This window comes from Triticum aestivum, chromosome 7A (assembly GCF_018294505.1).
Source record: "Triticum aestivum cultivar Chinese Spring chromosome 7A, IWGSC CS RefSeq v2.1, whole genome shotgun sequence".
Lineage (NCBI taxonomy): Eukaryota > Viridiplantae > Streptophyta > Magnoliopsida > Poales > Poaceae > Triticum > Triticum aestivum.
The window spans coordinates 625,874,089-625,894,598 of record NC_057812.1 but is presented as its reverse complement, the minus strand read 5'-3'; the positions used below and the strand labels follow the sequence as shown (position 1 = coordinate 625,894,598).

The window sequence follows — 20,510 nt, the reverse complement described above, 5'->3', positions numbered from 1 at the left end:
CTTAGTTGAAGGAGAGAGAATATGAGAGAGAAAAGAAGTGGGTCCGAGATTAGTAATCGGTTGTGGCACGAGCTCCATAAACTTTGTGAGAGAAGAAGATGGTGAGGCCAAGCAATGATAAAGTATTAAATATCCATAGGTCCCTATTGTATGAGTTGGCTTTGAGATTAAATATAGATAACATGGCTACAAGATACAACCAGCAGTTTGCTCTACTATTAACCATGCTCTAATCGATGGTGCCAAACAGGAATTAGCTTAGATTAGGGCAGAAGCCACACACTGACCTAGTGACTGACTATCCATTGTCGGGCTCTATATAGAGCCCACATGCAATCTCCATTTATCCCATCAATTTCATACTGCCTCGATCGAGGTAAACACTATTGAGGAGCACACAATGCAACCATCTCCACGAAGCAATTGAAAAGGACATATCCAAGGTGAACTCATGCTAAGTCTCCCTCACCTTTGTCATCGTCTTGGTCATGGTGCTCCAGTCACCCTTCACCGTCGCCCAGCTGAGGATGGACTACTACGCTATCATCTGCCCCAACCTAGAGATCATTATCCGGAACTCCGTAAACTAGTCTAGGGCCCAGTCTCGAATCTCCGCGCCCGCCACGCTCAGACTCCTCTTCCATGACTGCGCCATTAGGGTACACACCATAGTTCTTTTGTCATGCAATTTTTTTAGAACGGTTAGACCTTAGAATAAGACGCTTACAAAAACAAGAGACTAGAGTAGCAACCAACAAAAAAACAAAGTAATTCGATATAAGACTAGCAAGGGTCTAACATTGTGACCCAGCCCAAGTAGTCATGGATGAGATACGTGTGCCATGAAGGACAACACATGCAGCTCCTAATAGGCAGGTGGGCGACTTCCTAGACGGTGATGTCCCTCCTCGCCAGTCGGTGCACCTCAGTCGCCAGTCGGTGCAGCTCAGTGCAACATGATTGGATGTGAGACGTGAGCAGCTCTACCTGAGGACGGTCATGTGGTCTTGCCAACAACTTCCAAAGCTGCAAGAATACCACCAATTTATACATTAAGTCGACCGAATGACGAAACATATACCCTTCTACAAGCGCTTTGTTGCAAGGTGTCCATAATGTCCACGCCATGGTAGAGAAGCCCACCCACACCAATTTACTGTCCTTGCTAAAAGATTGAAAGGAGATGATGTGAAGCGTATGCCTCCTGGCAGGGACGTCTGCGTGTTATATAGCCAACAAAGAGTACAAGATGCGACGGCAGGTGGTTGAGTCTTGACCCCTAGTGCAAGCTATACATGGATATCTACTAGCACCGGTTCCCTCTAACCACCTGCCTTGATACACAAGTTAACACACACGCACGCACATCTACAATCGTGACAATGTCACGTTACAATGCAAGTCCATCATCTAACATCCTCCCTCAATCTAAACGTGTCAAGGTTGAGATTGTTCTTGAAGACTTGCAATTTTCGAGCTTGTAAGGGCTTGGTGAATCCATCAGCCACTTGATCTCCAGTTGGTATAAACCTGATGTCTAACAGTCTCCTGGCAACTCTTTCTCTAACAAAATGAAAATCAATCTCTATGTGTTTTGTCCTTGCATGAAACACAGGATTGGCAGACAAGTATGTTGCTCCAAGATTGTCACACCATAGACAAGAAACATGTGTTCTTTCAACGCCTAGTTCATTAAGCAGGGTTTCTACCCACATTACCTCAGCAGTAGCATTTGCTAGTGATTTGTATTCAGCCTCTGTGCTAGACCTGGAGACAGTTGCTTGTTTCTTTGCATTCCATGAAATGAGATTAGAACCAAGGAAAACAGCAAACCCACCAGTAGACCTCCTATCATCAGGACATCCTGCCCAGTCTGCATCAGAAAAGGCACTTACTATAGTTGACTGTGACTTACATATTTTCAGTCCTATCCCAGCACTTCCTTGGACATAACGCAGTATCCTCTTAACAGCTGTCCAATGCACAGTAGTAGGAGCATGCAAAAATTGACAAACCTTATTAACAGAGAAAGATATATCAGGTCTTGTCAATGTCAGATATTGAAGTGCACCAACAACACTTCTATACTTAGTCCCTTCTTCTGGGTTTAGTAGCTCCCCTTCATGTAAGGACAACTTTTCTGTAGTAGACAAAGGAGTGCTACAAGGTTTGCATCCTTTCATGCCTACACGCCTGAGAATATCAGTGGCATACTTTTCTTGTGTCAACAAAATCCCATCAGATATCTTTTTTACTTCAATGCCTAGGAAGTAATGTAACTCTCCCAAGTCCTTGAGTGCGAAATCATTTTCAAATTTTTTAACAATGCTGAGGTGGCCTCTGGTGAGGAACTAGCAACAATTATGTCATCTACATAAATGAGCATGTAAATGGTCACCTTTCCTTTCTGGAAGAAGAACAAGGAGGTATCACCTTTGGAGGGCCGAAATCCAAGTTGCTGTAATTTCATGCTCAATCTCGAATACCAAGCCCTAGGTGCCTGTTTCAGACCATAAAGAGCTTTATCCAACTTACAAACATGTTGAGATTTAGTCTCACTGACAAAACCAGGTGGTTGCTTCATATACACCTCTTCCTCGAGAACGCCATGTAAGAACGCATTCTGAACATCCAGTTGACGAAGACTCCATCCCCTGGTGACAGCAATAGACAAAACAAGTCTAATGGTGGCAGCTTTAACAACTGGACTAAACGTGTCCTCATAATCAATGCCATAGCGTTGCTTAAAGCCTTTAGCAACTAGCCTAGCCTTATATCTATCTAGAGTACCATCAGAGTGTCATTTAATTTTGTACACCCATTTACAATCTATAATATTCCTTCCTGACTTGGGAGGCACCAAGTGCCAAGTTTGATTTTTCATAAGAGCATTGTACTCTGTTTCCATGGCACATTGCCAATTCTTTTCTCCTAGAGCTTCTGCCACATTTCGAGGCTCTTGAGTGACAGCGAGATTTGCAAACTTAAAATTTTTATCATACCTGACCGTCCCATCTTTAGGAACCAAAGGCTTGAAAATACCTTTCTGAGCTCGTGTACGAGGGCGTACAGGAGCAGAATCCGCAGAAGATCCGGGCGCCACAGCAGATCCAGCAGGGCTGGCAGCGTCCAAGGATCCAGGAGAATCCCCCTTGCCTGCTGTGCGACCGGACGTGGGATCGCGCGCCGGCCCAGGCGACAGAGCAGGCGAATCAGCCTCGGGTGCAGCGCGGTCGGGTGTTGGATTGTGTGGCCGCACGGGCGACCGGGCGGGAGTCACACGCCTGTGGGCCCCGCTACCAGGCCCATCATTGTATGGAGACGCGCCCGCGCTAGGCGACGCGCCCGCGCCGGACCCACCACGACACGTGGTGTCCGCTGAGACGCCGCCGGAGGGAATCGCGCCAGCTAAGGAGAGCGGCGACAGAGAATCTGCGCCTGCCGCCGCAGGTGCGCGGGATCCTGCGCCGCCGGATCTCTCGGGATCAGTAGCTGCAGTAGAATCGCCCTCGTGTTCTGTGCCGGTCGGCCTTGGACTCATATGCTGCATAAAATCATGTGATGGAGTATCGTTTTGTGCCAAAAAAAATTCACTGTTTCCTGCAGCATCATGATCCGGATTAGTAGCACCATTAATCATATGATCAACACTATTATCCCCCTGATCAGTAGGATTCAAAAGATCTGGTGACAACAAAAGAATTTCAGCTCTTAGCCGTGCACCGGCATTGGAGTGCAAGGTGGAAAACGGAAAAAAGTTTTCATCGAATACCACATCTCTGGAAATATAGACTCTTCCCGTAGAGATGTCTAGACACTTGTATCCCTTGTGGAGGTTACTATAACCAAGAAAGGCACACTGTTTTGATCTAAATTGGAGTTTATGTGTGTTATAGGGCCTTAAATTTGGCCAACATGCACAGCCAAAGATACGAAGGGAAGAATAATTGGGTGTGTCACCAAATAATCGAGTGAGAGGAGTTTCAAAGTTTATGACTTTGCTTGGCATCCTATTGATTAAGTAGGTGGCAGCAAGAAAAGCCTCATCCCAAAATTTTAAGGGCATGCAGGCTTGAGCAAGTAGAGACAGCCCAACTTCAACTATATGACGATATTTTCGCTCAGCTGACCCATTTTGCTGGTGAGCATGAGGACAGGACACATGATGAGAAATTCCTATTTTGGTAAAGAAGGAATTCAACTTTTCATACTCCCCTCCCCAATCTGTTTGGAGAGCTAGTATTTTTCGATCAAATTGTCTTTCAACAAGATTTTGGAAGTCATGAAATTTTTGGAAAACTTTAGACTTATGCTTAATGAGGTAGATCCATGTGAATTTGCTGAAATCATCTATAAAACTCACATAGTATTTCTTTCTACCTACAGTTTCAACGGCAGGGCCCCAAACATCAGAAAAGATAAGTGCTAAAGGAAATTTTGATTCACTCATAGACTGAGGATATGGTAGTTGGTGACTTTTGCCTTTTTGGCATGCGTCACATACAAACTTATTCTCATTATTGCTAACACATGGGAGTTTATTCTTACTAACGATCTTCCTAACAACAATGGAAGATGCGTGACCTAAACGTCGGTGCCACAAGTCTGAAGATGGCTTGGTGGCACTTAGCACATGCTTTGTGACGTTTCCCCCGATGTGTTTGAGAGGATAGAGACCTCTCCTACCCTTGCCGTGAAGAAGAACCCTCTTCGTCTCCAGATCCTTGACAAGAAAAAAATGAGGGTGAATTTCAACGAAAGTGTCATTATCAAGAGCAAGTTTACTTGCAGAGATCAAACTTTTGGTGGCCTCCGGAACATGAAGAACATTATTTAGATGAAGTTCACGATCTGGGGTATAAATAGTTGTATGACCAATATGATTAATCGCCATACCTGAACCATTTGCAGTGTGAATCTGCTCATTGCCGGTGTACCTCTCCCGGACCGTGAGCTTCTCTAGATCACCGGTGATATGATCAGTTGCACCACTGTCCATATACCAGTTTGTATCGATGTCGTATTGCGGAGCAGCAATGTTCGCCGAGCGCTCTTCACCTCCCTGGTAAGCGGAGTCGTACCGCTTCCAGCACTTCCAAGCAACATGCCCAACTTTGCCACAGATCTGACACGTTGGTTTGGCAGCAGGGTTTTTGTTGAAGCCGCCACCGTTTCCTCCTGAATTGCCACGGACACCCCCGCCGCTGGGCTTGTTGAAGTTCCGGCCGCGGTCACCACCGCCGCCGGCTTGCTTGTTGTTGAAGGGGCGACCACGGTCACCACCGCCGCCGCCGTTGCCGTTCTGCTTGTTGGAGTTGGTGAAGCGCCCGCGTGATGCAGCGTTGGCGGAGGACTGAGAGGCTCCCCCGCGGAGGTTCATGCGCGTCTCGAAGCTCAGAAGCTGCGAGTACAGCTCCGGGACGGTTACAGGTTCGACCCGTGAGCACATGGCCGAAACCACGGGATCGAATTCTTCCTCCAGCCTGGCAAGGATGTGTGAAACCACATCTTCTTCGTCCACCTTTTTTCCTGAAGACATCAACTCATCACAAAGAGTTCTGATCTTACCAACGTACTCCGTGATGGTGGAGTTGCCCTTCTGAAGATTCGCCAGTGCGATCCTGACATTGACGGACCGTGCTCGGGTATGCGAGGTGAGCATCCCTTGCACGGTGTTCCACAGCTCCGCGGCGGTGTGGCAGGTTGCCACCTGGATGGCCATCTCACGAGGTAACGTAGTCAGCAGATAGGAAAACACCTGCTGATCACGAGCGTACCAGGTGCCAAACTCAGGGTTGGCGGCCTTCGTCTTGGTCTTGTCGTCGCTGCTGGTCACCTCGATCGTCGTGGGAGGCACTTCTTGCTCCAGATCGAGGAAGCCCGCCATCTGCGCCCCCCTGATGGCAGAGAGGACGGTGGCGCGCCAGAGGGCTTCGTTCCCCTTCGATAGCTTCTCTGTGGCGATGTGTGCAAAGGGAGATGAGGGGAACGTATTTGTGGATGAGTGTGACGCCCGGATAATTAGGCTACAGTAAAACTCTGCTAATGATGCCACGTCACCACTCTTACTGTTGTAAACCTCACGATGATTCAATCACGTCTGAATTCAAAAATTCAAAATCAAGGCAAACAATAAAAATTTTCAAACATTAAAACTAAAATGTTCTATATGTGCCAAATATTGCATAAATAATTATGGTGGAGAATCCACAGTTTTATAAAGTATTTAATGGCACTGAAATAAATAAAACAGTAATAAAAACTAATAATTAAATGCCTTTTACAATTAATAAATTACTAAACTATTTTATTTTGTCACCAAACTTTTTGTGGCATTGGGGTATTTTGTAACACTAATTTAGGTACTACTTGTATATTTTATAAAACAAAATTATATAGAAAATAAAATAGAAAGCTAATAAAAAGAAAAAAAACAAATAAATACAAAAAAAAAGGAAACAGAACCTCCCCCTGGACCATTCGGCCCAGCTAGCCAGGCCGGCCACAGGCCCAACTGGGCCAAGGCCCACCACCGCTCACTTAACCCCCCCACGCCCCCGAAACCCTAGCCCCCACGCACCACCCCCCCGTCGCCCCACTTGCTCCCCCACTTCCCCTCGATGGGATTTGGATCGGGGGCAGAGCCCGATTCCCCCGCCTTCGTCCTCCCCCGCGACGCCATCTCACCGGTGCCGCCCGGCACCGAAACGCCTCGCCCTCGCCGCCCCCTCCCGGCCTTCTTCCTCACCCTCCGGCATCGCGCCCGTCTCCCCCGAGCCCCGGCACGACCTCGTCGCCGCGGACCCCGATCCCGTCGCCCCCATCGCTCGCCCTAACTCCGTCGCCACCCACCGCCACCTCACTGACGCCGCCCGCGCGGCCCCGCCGTCGCCCGCCTCCTCAACCTCCCTCCTGCGTGGATCCGGTCGGGGGCAATCGACGCCCCCGATGCCCTGCGCCAACGCCGGACCACCCCGCCGGAGTCACCCCGCCAACCGCCGTCGTCGGCGCCGCCTCCCCGTCTACGTCGCCCGTCCCCACCCTCCGCCTCGACATCCTCCCCGAACACCGTTGCCCCGTTCCCTACTCCCCCTGTGAGCCGCCATCCGTCCTCCTCTCTCCCCCTCTGCCTCGATGTGGCCACCACATCCCGGTGCGCTCGCCGCGCCCGGGCACCTCCAGCCACGCCCAACGCACGCGCCCGGGGACCGCGGCCCTTCCCGGTGCGCTCACCGCGTCCTGCCGCTCCACCCACGCGCCCGTCGCCCAAGCACCCGCTTCGGCTGCCGCCGTCCGGCGATGGCCCCTGCTACCCCGGCCTAACCTCGCCCCTTCCCCCCGTCGGTGCCGTGCCCGCCGGTGCCCTTCTGGGTGCCGCGGCGCTCGCTCCTGGGCTGCACAGCCCCAGGCCTTGTGCCACTGACCAGGGGGCCCCATGCCCCTGTTAAAAAAAAACAAAAACGAACGGAATTGAAAAATAGAAATAATTATTTAATTAATTAGTAATTTGATTAATTAATTAATTTGCTTAGTTAACTACCTAATTAACTTTGATTAATTAGCCTAATGAACATATTTAGTCTAATTAAACCTGCTTAGTTAAACTAGTCTATGACGATGGGCCCCATTGCCCTGTTTGACCAGTCAACGTTGACCCAGTCAACAGCTAACTAGACTGTTGACTTTGACTCTGACCCCACCTGTCATACACTATGGCTGGCACTGCACTTTGTGACAATAGTTTTACTGATTAAATTTTGGAGTTAAATAAATCAATATAATCATATAAAACTTTGGAAATTCATATAAAATAATCCGTAACTCGGATGAAAATACTTTCTACATGAAAGTTGCTCAGAACGACGAGACGATTCCGGATACGCAGTCCGTTCGTCCGCCGCACACCCCTAACCTATCGAACCCGCAACTTTCCCCCTCCGGCTCCTCTGCCCGAAAACACGGAACACCGGGAATACTTTCCCGGATATCTTCCCCCTTCGTCGGTATCACCTACTACCGCGTTAGGGCACACCGAACACCGCGTATTGCCTTGTTATATTTTGTGATGCTTTGTTTGCTCTGTATTCATTATTTCTTCCCCCCTCTTCTCTCCGGTAGACTACGAGACCGACGCTGCTGCTGCCCAGTTCGACTACGGAGTTGACGACCCCTCTCTCTTGCCAGAGCAACCAGGCAAGCCCCCCCCTTGATCACCAGATATCGCCTATTCTCCTCTATACTGCTTGCATTAGAGTAGTGTAGCATGTTACTGCTTTCCGTTGATCCTATTCTGATGCATAGCCTGACATTGTTGCTACACCTGTTGATACCTTACCTGCAATCCTAAATGCTTAGTATAGGATGCTAGTTTATCATCATTGGCCCTACATTCTTGTCAGTCTGCCTTGCTATACTATTGGGCCGTGATCACTCGGGAGGTGATCACGGGTATATACTTTACATACATACATACTATACAGATGGTGACTAAAGTCGGGTCAGCTCATTGAGTACCCGCAAGTGATTCTAACGAGGGGGCTGTAAGGACAGGTGGCTCCATCCCGGTAGAGGTGGGCCTGGGTTCCCGACGGCCCTCGACTGTTACTTTGTGGCGGAGCGACAGGGCAGGTTGAGACCACCTAGGAGACAGGTGGGCCTGGCCCTGTTCGGCGTTCGCGGATACTTAACACGCTTAACGAGATCTTGGTATTTGATCTGAGTCGGCTACGAGCCTATACGCACTAACCATCTACGTGGGAGTAGTTATGGGTATCCCGACGTCGTGGTATCAGCCGAAGCACTTCAGACGTCAGCGACGGAGCGGCGCGCGCCGGATTGGAACGTAAGCCTGCTCTTGTATTAAGGGGGCTAGTTCTGCTTTCGGCCGCCCTACGCAACGTGCAGGTGTGCTATGGGCGATGGGCCCAGACCCCTGCGCGCTTAGGTTTAGACCGGCGTGCTGGCCTCTCTGTTTTGCCTAGGTGGGGCTGCGACGTGTTGATCTTCCGAGGCCGGGCATGACCCAGGAAAGTGTGTCCGGCCAAATGGGATCGAGCGTGTTGGGCTATGTGGTGCACCCCTGCAGGGAAGTTAATCTATTCGAATAGCCGTGATCTTCGGTAACAGGACGACTTGGAGTTGTACCTTGACCTTATGACAACTAGAACCGGATACTTAATAAAACACACCCTTCCAAGTTCCACAGACAACCCGGTGATCGCTTTTCCGCAGGGCGACGAGGAGAGGATCGCCGGGTAGGATTATGCTACTGGAGATGTACTTGGAGATGTACTTGGAGATGCTACTTGGAGATGCTACTTGGAGGACTTCAATCTACTCTCTTCTACTTGATGCAAGACGGAGGCTGCCAGAAGCGTAGTCTTCGACAGGATTAGCTATCCCCCTCTTATTCTGGCATTCTGCAGTTCAGTCCACTGATATGGCCTCTTACACATATACCCATGCATATGTAGTGTAGCTCCTTGCTTGCGAGTACTTTGGATGAGTACTCACGGTTGCTTTCTCCCCCTTTTTCCCCTTTCCTTTCTTTCTGGTTGTCGCAACCAGATGCTGGAGTCCAGGAGCCAGACGCCACCGTCGACGACGACCCCTACTACACCGGAGGTGCCCCTACTACGTGCAGCCCGCTGACGACGACCAGGAGTAGTTTAGGAGGATCCCAGGCAGGAGGCCTGCGCCTCTTTCGATCTGTATCCCAGTTTGTGCTAGCCTTCTTAAGGCAAACTTGTTTAACTTATGTCTGTACTCAGATATTGTTGCTTCCGCTGACTCGTCTATGATCGAGCACTTGTATTCGAGCCCTCGAGGCCCCTGGCTTGTATTATGATGCTTGTATGACTTATTTTTATTTGTAGAGTTGTGTTGTGATATCTTCCCGTGAGTCCCTGATCTTGATCGTACACATTTGCATGCATGATTAGTGTACGATTGAATCGGGGGCGTCACAAGTTGGTATCAGAGCCGACTGCCTGTAGGAATCCCCCTTCCAACTCCTTGGCCGAAGTCGAGTCTAGACATTGAAAAACTTTTACTAACATGGCTGTGTGGCCCATGGGCCCACGTCGCCATCGGGTGGTAGTAGGATCTTTTACTCCTCGACCTATACTCTGGGGCTCTGACATCTCTTCTATTCGGGTTAAATGAATTTTACTAAATCTAACATTAGGATCTCGTTATCATTTTCACCCGGAGAGCCCCTTATTACTGATGATCGTCCGAGAACTTGTGTTCATCGCGTTTGCAATTCACCTTCCACCGCAAACCCTTATGGATAACTACTTGCATTTGTTATTTTTACATTCATCCCCAGTGGTCTTGTTATTACAAGATACCCTGAAAAACTCGTCGTTGTTTCGATAATCCCTTGAGCTTACTGCCTTGCTGTTCTTTGTCACTTGAATACCCTACGATTTATTCTCGCACTTATCGAGTATCCGCTCATCCCCCAGTTGTTCATGTGTTACACAAAAGTCTTCGAAATACCACCCGATATTCCGAAAATCCTCAGCAACCTATTGCTCTGGAATTTCTTGTTTGCTTTCATTATGATTAATCCCATAAGTATAGAAATCTTATTGACATTCCTTGTCATTATCATTTTGAGTCTGTTGACTCAATATGCTGCGAATACACGCAATCATCATTGATCCTTATAAATTACCTTTCCGGCTGAGCTTCCATTCTTTTAACTGGAATTGGTTCTCGACCAATCCAATTGTCGTTGATTGTACCCTAAGGCTATTCAACTTATCCATCCCTAATCAGAGCATTGCTTCTGATCCCTTGATTTGGAAATCATAATTCCTTTGCTTTTGACAATTGAGTTAGTCAGTTGTTTCTATAATCTGATCTCCTTGCATTCTTCTTCCTCTAGTTGAGTACTGATACTCGTATCAGATCCTTTGTGGACCATCAAGTCCTTTGTTGGATTGTTATCCGACAGTGTCCTTCACATTTGATCACTTTATGAGTTCTTCCCCTGATACATAATGCCTTTGTTAAGTTGTATCCTCTGCTTGGCCAACCATGCTCTGCTTTCGGGCTTGTGTTATTTACTCTTGAAACTTGTGGTATATGTTTCTAAGCCCCTATGGGTTGAACATATGCCTTCTCTAAACCGTGTGAACCCGAAAGTTTTCTCAAGTCATACTCTTCTGGTGCTTCACCAGATAAAATTTCAACACTGCAACTTCATCGAACGTGAGAAGTGAATGAAAGGTTATGCATTGGAGAAGTGGGAGTCGACCTTGAACTTTGTGTTCATGCCCATGGACGCGATGTATATCCTATCATGGAAGCTTCTTGTAACAATAACTATTTCCTTGATAACTAACATATGGTATCTGTGAATTGATCCCTTGCAACCGTGGTTCCGACCATGATTGTTCTTCTTTGATCTCATTTCTCGGACAAGTTAAAACAATTGTCTTCTATGGATCAATACACCAGTCCAACCTTTACTTTGATCTTGTGTTGAGTATTACCCCCCTGGTATCTCGAGATTATCATGGTACTGCATAACTTCTTATGAGTTCTTCATCAAGTGCTACCTTACCACTGATTCCAATTTTTCACGGGCTCTGAGTTATTAAACACTCAAAGACACCGATAACTGAACCGAGTCCGCTCTACGGTTCAACAACTCTTCAGTAAGCTTCTATAAGTATGAGTTTGTACCCGATCACGCCATTCCTAGCCTGTTTGGCTACATCATTGTCGTGATGATTCTAACTGTGCTACCTGGTCCTTATTCTCGGAGCACCAATTTGCGACGATAGCTAAGCTTACGTCGATCTTCCTCGTCATATCATTTCGCCTTGAACAACAAGCTAGATTTCAAGTTTGTGTCGTACCTATGGTTCCAATAACCTCTAGCTTCATCATTCTTTTGACTTGATGTGATCGCGGATCGATTACATCTTCGTGGAATCTCTCGACAAATGTGTCATGATCACCATCTACATTCTGATGCTCTTCCAGGATATCAATTGAATTAATGATGAGAAATACCATCCTTGCCCTCGATGATTTGTGTTGTCATCGACCTCTTTATTGCGTTCCCTCCAACAAAAACTTGTTTGTGTTCTGTGTTATACCTCGAGTTCCTTGCTACCTAGCATTTGTTCTTCTTTACCATGGAGTATTATCATCTTTTATGTCAAGGAGGTCGTGAGGATTACTCCACCTCTTAAGAATTCTTGGTATGGTGATACTTCTCACCCTCACCATTCTTTCTTGGTACCCGTGTTGTTTCTAACCGGAATACCGACAATTGAACCATGAGGTGTGAATTCAAAACTTCTAGCAACCCTATTGCTTTGAAGTAATGGTCGAGTTTCATTCAAATTCTTTTGTTCGTCAAGTCACCACTCTAACTTTGATCGTGCGACCCAACCCATATTCGGGTGCACCTTTCAACCAATGTTTAATTGAGTATGTTTCCTCGAGCATACATCAGTATACCATTTGATCTGACAAATATTATCTCCTTGTTCACATAATTGTGGAAATCCATCTTGTCGGAAATCTCGATGGATTATCGCCGAGCCCATCAGCCACCTCCTCCTCTCCTTGGTTTAATGATGCACTATTGTTTCAGGAACCCACTCCCATAGTTCATTTTCTGAGAATCCTGAAATGTCATTTCGTCTATTTGTGTTGCACCTTTTATTCTCGGACATCCTGAGTCTGAGGTATCATGACACCAATCGGATCTGAATCTCGGTCAGATATGATGGTTGGGACAACTTTCCAAGAGTTATGATATTGGTCCTTTGATGAACCGGTAACTTGATGTCATGCCTAGCACCCCCCCCCCTCGGGTGGAGGACCGATCATTATAAATTCTTTTGCAAGGATAACCATTCTTCCTGGAGGAAATTGTAAGACTTATTCTATAAGTTATTCCTGATGAATCCTTTGTGTACCCGAAGTATGACCTTTACATGAAGACCATGTCAATGCTATCTCGGAGCATGTCTGTGGTACTCCGATTTTCAATAAGAACATTTGAAGCCCAATGCTAAATGTTTCCTGCTCAATTATCCAAACACCGATGTATGGGTAATGTCATGAAAATTCTCCCCCCTACCTAAAGAGTTTTCTACATTATATCCTGTCATGGATATCATGCTCTGTTAATCCTTGGGAAGGATATACCCCTGGATTATGTGTTTAAATTTTCCTTTCCATTGTTCTGTTTAACCTGATGATCACATTTTACTTTCCCTTGGTTTGTTTGACCTTTCTTGTGATCTATATAATCTAAGCAGTAATAATTCACTGCTTATGTAAACACCTCGGTGTACAACTCTGCCAGTGAGACCCTGTTTCTATTGTTGATGACATTTCGGTAACCGCCGATGGACGAGAACTTTGCCTCTTGGCCCGCCTCGTTTCAACGAGCAGGAAAATGGTTCTCTTTGTCCCTCGCCCTTGGTACCGACATTGTTGCCAACATAAATGGCAAGCTACCCTCTAACATACCTTACTATCGTGACCGTGCAAGATGTCAGCACCCTTGCTACTTTTAACCCACATGGTGGGCCCATAACCCACAGTTCCACATGATCGAAACCTGACTCTCCTGTCCACCCTAGATTTCCAAAGCTATGCCTCACGCGTGGCCTCATATATAATTCACGAGCCACCTCCCGAGAGATCATCAATTCTGGTATCAGACACAATACTTATTACCGTTGCTCTGGACCCGTTTCACACTTTGTTTCAGGCATCGAACGATTGCCTACCCGCTCGAAACATCTCATGGTACTTACTTACTCTACTCTCGATATTGTCTTAAGTTTCCATTCAAGAGTTACTTTCCGCCACCATCCCCGAGGTTATCAACCAGATAGTCGACCTTTCAGAGGTCCGTTTTTTTCGCAGTTACCCCTTGTCCTTCATACATACAATGAAGACTCCGAAGAAAGGACGACAACTTCATCGTGATGCATTGATGCATAGGAATGAAGACATCAATGCTATGGATCGTCCTCTTCGAGAAGAGCTACCAAGACCAAGAAGATTCGCTAGAATTTCGTAACCAAACCTTTCCCCCTTAGACCCCTCTTAAATCTCGGGACGAGATTTCTTATAGTAGAGGAGAATTGTGACGCCCGGATAATTAGGCTACAGTAAAACTCTGCTAATGATGCCACGTCACCACTCTTACTGTTGTAAACCTCACGATGATTCAATCACGTCTGAATTCAAAAATTCAAAATCAAGGCAAACAATAAAAATTTTCAAACATTAAAACTAAAATGTTCTATATGTGCCAAATATTGCATAAATAATTATGGTGGAGAATCCACAGTTTTATAAAGTATTTAATGGCACTGAAATAAATAAAACAGTAATAAAAACTAATAATTAAATGCCTTTTACAATTAATAAATTACTAAACTATTTTATTTTGTCACCAAACTTTTTGTGGCATTGGGGTATTTTGTAACACTAATTTAGGTACTACTTGTATATTTTATAAAACAAAATTATATAGAAAATAAAATAGAAAGCTAATAAAAAGAAAAAAACAAATAAATACAAAAAAAAAGGAAACAGAACCTCCCCCTGGACCATTCGGCCCAGCTAGCCAGGCCGGCCACAGGCCCAACTGGGCCAAGGCCCACCACCGCTCACTTAACCCCCCACGCCCCCGAAACCCTAGCCCCCACGCACCACTCCCCCCCGTCGCCCCACTTGCTCCCCCACTTCCCCTCGATGGGATCTGGATCGGGGGCAGAGCCCGATTCCCCCGCCTCCGTCCTCCCCCGCGACGCCATCTCACCGGTGCCGCCCGGCACCGAAACGCCTCGCCCTCGCCGCCCCCTCCCGGCCTTCTTCCTCACCCTCCGGCATCGCGCCCGTCTCCCCCGAGCCCCGGCACGACCTCGTCGCCGCGGACCCCGATCCCGTCGCCCCCATCGCTCGCCCTAACTCCGTCGCCACCCACCGCCACCTCACTGACGCCGCCCGCGCGGCCCCGCCGTCGCCCGCCTCCTCAACCTCCCTCCTGCGTGGATCCGGTCGGGGGCAATCGACGCCCCCGATGCCCTGCGCCGACGCCGGACCACCCCGCCGGAGTCACCCCGCCAACCGCCGTCGTCGGCGCCGCCTCCCCGTCTACGTCGCCCGTCCCCACCCTCCGCCTCGACATCCTCCCCGAACACCGTTGCCCCGTTCCCTACTCCCCCTGTGAGCCGCCATCCGTCCTCCTCTCTCCCCCTCTGCCTCGATGTGGCCACCACATCCCGGTGCGCTCGCCGCGCCCGGGCACCTCCAGCCACGCCCAACGCACGCGCCCGGGCACCGCGGCCCTTCCCGGTGCGCTCACCGCGTCCTGCCGCTCCACCCACGCGCCCGTCGCCCAAGCACCCGCTTCGGCTGCCGCCGTCCGGCGACGGCCCCTGCTACCCCGGCCTAACCTCGCCCCTTCCCCCCGTCGGTGCCGTGCCCGCCGGTGCCCTTCTGGGTGCCGCGGCGCTCGCTCCTGGGCTGCACAGCCCCAGGCCTTGTGCCACTGACCAGGGGGCCCCATGCCCCTGTTAAAAAAAACAAAACGAACGGAATTGAAAAATAGAAATAATTATTTAATTAATTAGTAATTTGATTAATTAATTAATTTGCTTAGTTAACTACCTAATTAACTTTGATTAATTAGCCTAATGAACATATTTAGTCTAATTAAACCTGCTTAGTTAAACTAGTCTATGACGATGGGCCCCATTGCCCTGTTTGACCAGTCAACGTTGACCCAGTCAACAGCTGACTAGACTGTTGACTTTGACTCTGACCCCACCTGTCATACACTATGGCTGGCACTGCACTTTGTGACAATAGTTTTACTGATTAAATTTTGGAGTTAAATAAATCAATATAATCATATAAAACTTTGGAAATTCATATAAAATAATCCGTAACTCGGATGAAAATACTTTCTACATGAAAGTTGCTCAGAACGACGAGACGATTCCGGATACGCAGTCCGTTCGTCCGCCGCACACCCCTAACCTATCGAACCCGCAACTTTCCCCCTCCGGCTCCTTTGCCCGAAAACACGGAACACCGGGAATACTTTCCCGGATATCTTCCCCCTTCGTCGGTATCACCTACTACCGCGTTAGGGCACACCGAACACCGCGTATTGCCTTGTTATATTTTGTGATGCTTTGTTTGCTCTGTATTCATTATTTCTTCCCCCCTCTTCTCTCCGGTAGACTACGAGACCGACGCTGCTGCTGCCCAGTTCGACTATGGAGTTGACGACCCCTCTCTCTTGCCAGAGCAACCAGGCAAGCCCCCCCCCTTGATCACCAGATATCGCCTATTCTCCTCTATACTGCTTGCATTAGAGTAGTGTAGCATGTTACTGCTTTCCGTTGATCCTATTCTGATGCATAGCCTGACATTGTTGCTACACCTGTTGATACCTTACCTGCAATCCTAAATGCTTAGTATAGGATGCTAGTTTATCATCATTGGCCCTACATTCTTGTCAGTCTGCCTTGCTATACTATTCGGGCCGTGATCACTCGGGAGGTGATCACGGGTATATACTTACATACATACATACTATACAGATGGTGACTAAAGTCGGGTCAGCTCATTGAGTACCCGCAAGTGATTCTGACGAGGGGGCTGTAAGGACAGGTGGCTCCATCCCGGTAGAGGTGGGCCTGGGTTCCCGACGGCCCTCGACTGTTACTTTGTGGCGGAGCGACAGGGCAGGTTGAGACCACCTAGGAGACAGGTGGGCCTGGCCCTGTTCGGCGTTCGCGGATACTTAACACGCTTAACGAGATCTTGGTATTTGATCTGAGTCGGCTACGAGCCTATACGCACTAACCATCTACGTGGGAGTAGTTATGGGTATCCCGACGTCGTGGTATCAGCCGAAGCACTTCAGACGTCAGCGACGGAGCGGCGCGCGCCGGATTGGAACGTAAGCCTGCTCTTGTATTAAGGGGGCTAGTTCCGCTTTCGGCCGCGTACGCAACGTGCAGGTGTGCTATGGGCGATGGGCCCAGACCCCTGCGCGCTTAGGTTTAGACCGGCGTGCTGGCCTCTCTGTTTTGCCTAGGTGGGGCTGCGACGTGTTGATCTTCCGAGGCCGGGCATGACCCAGGAAAGTGTGTCCGGCCAAATGGGATCGAGCGTGTTGGGCTATGTGGTGCACCCCTGCAGGGAAGTTAATCTATTCGAATAGCCGTGATCTTTGGTAACAGGACGACTTGGAGTTGTACCTTGACCTTATGACAACTAGAACCGGATACTTAATAAAACACACCCTTCCAAGTTCCACAGACAACCCGGTGATCGCTTTTCCGCAGGGCGACGAGGAGAGGATCGCCGGGTAGGATTATGCTACTGGAGATGTTACTTGGAGATGTTACTTGGAGATGCTACTTGGAGATGCTACTTGGAGGACTTCAATCTACACTCTTTTACTTGATGCAAGACGGAGGCTGCCAGAAGCGTAGTCTTCGACAGGATTAGCTATCCCCCTCTTATTCTGGCATTCTGCAGTTCAGTCCACTGATATGGCCTCTTTACACATATACCCATGCATATGTAGTGTAGCTCCTTGCTTGCGAGTACTTTGGATGAGTACTCACGGTTGCTTTCTCCCCCTTTTTCCCCTTTTCCTTTCTTTCTGGTTGTCGCAACCAGATGCTGGAGTTCAGGAGCCAGACGCCACCGTCGACGACGACCCCTACTACACCGGAGGTGCCCCTACTACGTGCAGCCTGCTGACGACGACCAGGAGTAGTTTAGGAGGATCCCAGGCAGGAGGCCTGCGCCTCTTTCGATCTGTATCCAGTTTGTGCTAGCCTTCTTAAGGCAAACTTGTTTAACTTATGTCTGTACTCAGATATTGTTGCTTCCGCTGACTCGTCTATGATCGAGCACTTGTATTCGAGCCCTCGAGGCCCCTGGCTTGTATTATGATGCTTGTATGACTTATTTTTATTTGTAGAGTTGTGTTGTGATATCTTCCCGTGAGTCCCTGATCTTGATCGTACACATTTGCGTGCATGATTAGTGTACGATTGAATCGGGGGCGTCACAATGAGCTCGCCATGGATGAATCCGAGGTAGGCTCTGATTACCATAAAAGATTGAAAGGAGATGATGTGAAGCGTATGCCTCCTGGCAGGGACGTCTGCGTGTTATATAGCCAACAAAGAGTACAAGATGCGACGGCAGGTGGTTGAGTCTTGACCCCTAGTGCAAGCTATACATGGATATCTACTAGCACCGGTTCCCTCTAACCACCTGCCTTGATACACAAGTTAACACACACGCACGCACATCTACAATCGTGACAATGTCACGTTACAATGCAAGTCCATCATCTAACACTTGCCTCTCGTGCCTTGAGCTAGCCTAAGAAAATGAGAAAATCCAGCCAGGCTCCATGAGCACCATGTGGCCTCCCACAATATAGCCCAAGCAAATCTAGCCACAATGCATCTGCAGAGAATATGGTCTTGATTTTTCATCTTGGCTGCACCAAACACATTTTCCATCGCACTTGTTCTCCACTTGGGATAGGAAGATATTGATTTTTGCGGGATGCAAGCCTTCCAAAATGTCCCTCAAATCACATGGGGGAGCGGCCCTAAATATTCCTTGTAATCCAAACCCATGGAGAACATGCCCGAGGCCTCTAGTCTCCATGAGATAACATCGCAGCCATAGGATATGTGTATGCCACTAACGCTTCCAGCAACCCATGCAACTCCAGGGCATCCTGTTCCCCAAACGTCCTTCTAAAGCGGGCATCGCCAAATATTTGACTAGGACAGACCCGAGTTCACAATTCATCATAGTCCAACTTGTCCACGATGGATCGAGACATGTTTTGTGCATAACCTTTTCCAAACAGTCCCATCTTGCTCTATGATACGCCTTCTCGAAATCAATTTTTTCAATGCAAGTATTATCAATTAGATAGTGCTCAGCGAATGACACACAGATGTAGGGTTGTGATGCATCGATAATCATCAAGAGGTCGGATGCCGAGTGGGGGGAACCCTGACGACCAGTCGCTGAAGTCGCATGGGTTTTAGACGATCATGGACGCCAAGGCTGTGGTGAAGAGCAACCCGCGGTGCCGTCACATGGTGTCCTACGCCGACATACACGCCCTCCGAATCACCGCACGAGAATTCCTCATCCAGGTAATCACTCGAAATCAATTTTTCCGTGATGGCTCACATAGTTTGAGCACGTGAAATGCTACACACATTCCTTGTACCGTGCATTGTTGCAGAGGCAATGAGAGTACTACCAGGTGGAACTGGGTGGGTACGGCGGGAGGATCTCGACGAAGGACAGGGTCGTGTTGCCGCACTTCGACTTCAGCCTTGATAACCTCGCCACCTTCTTCTCAACCTTAGGCCTCTCCCAGACGGACATAATCGCGCTGTTAGGTACTAACTCAACTAGTACCCGTCAACGGACCATCATGTTGACCATCCCGCGTCACTTGTGTGTGAATTCAGGTGGCCACACCATGGGCGATGTGGATTGTGCCTTCTTCGAATACAAGATCGGCACTGACCTAAACAAGAACTCGAGTTTAGCCACACATCTCCGTGGCACCTACGTCAACAAGCAGGGCTTCAAGTTCATATAGCATTGATGACCTAGGTCAATATTGATCCATGCAACGGGGGGGGGGGGGGGGGGGGGGGGCTGTCGCCCCCTACCCCCGTGCGCGCATACGCGCACACCCACCCGGTGTCCCTGGCATGGGGTGGGGCGTCATTGGCTAAACTCAGACTCTGCTCGACCACGACTCAAGCATCCCGGCGACGGGCCTCCGCTCCGCTCCGTTAGAAGTTAGCCTTTATTGGAATTTAGACCACAACTTAGCAATTTCACTACTCCTATGATTCTTGCGGAAGTTATATTGTATTTCATAGAGAGGAAATTTTAGTGTACGTAGCTTCCTCGATTTGCTGCAAAATCCTACCAAAACTTGTGTTTGTTTTCACAAGTGGACAATCACTGAACAATTCCAAAACGGTCTTGGGTGTTTCCCTAACAGATCATGGTGATGTATACGGTGTACATGGCAATCACTTAACTTCATCATATTCATCAGTGCAAGAACATGTTAGCAAACAGACCCCTACGGAAGGCTTCATACATAGTGGGCAAGCATGACGAGATAGAGGCGACACGATACAGGTGCAGTGGTGCTGATGTAGACGAGGTTGGACTGCGAAGGATGTTGTGGAGGAGAAAAAAATAGTTGAGGGAAAAAGAATCGGCGGTTTGCCTCCCAATTAGTGGCGGCATGTCTAAGAACTCATGGCTGTGGCCTGAATCCTAGATCTGGTTGTGCATCTTAGTCGGCGAAGGTGCCGAAGTTGCAGCAGTTGCTTCGAAGTGGACTTCAAGTATCCCAATCGGACACTAAACCACAAATATCCCATCACATGTATGGTCTTTAGGCACTTTTTTTTCCTTCCAAT

At 48.4% G+C, this 20,510-nt stretch overlaps 2 pseudogenes; one reads left to right on the top strand and one right to left on the bottom strand.

Moving 5' to 3' along the window:
* Nucleotides 1–330: 330 nt before the first annotated feature.
* LOC123153591 (peroxidase 45-like) lies at nt 331–19,666 on the top strand (annotated as a pseudogene).
* On the bottom strand, nt 5,386–5,524 carry LOC123155155 (uncharacterized; annotated as a pseudogene).
* Nucleotides 19,667–20,510: the final 844 nt, after the last annotated feature.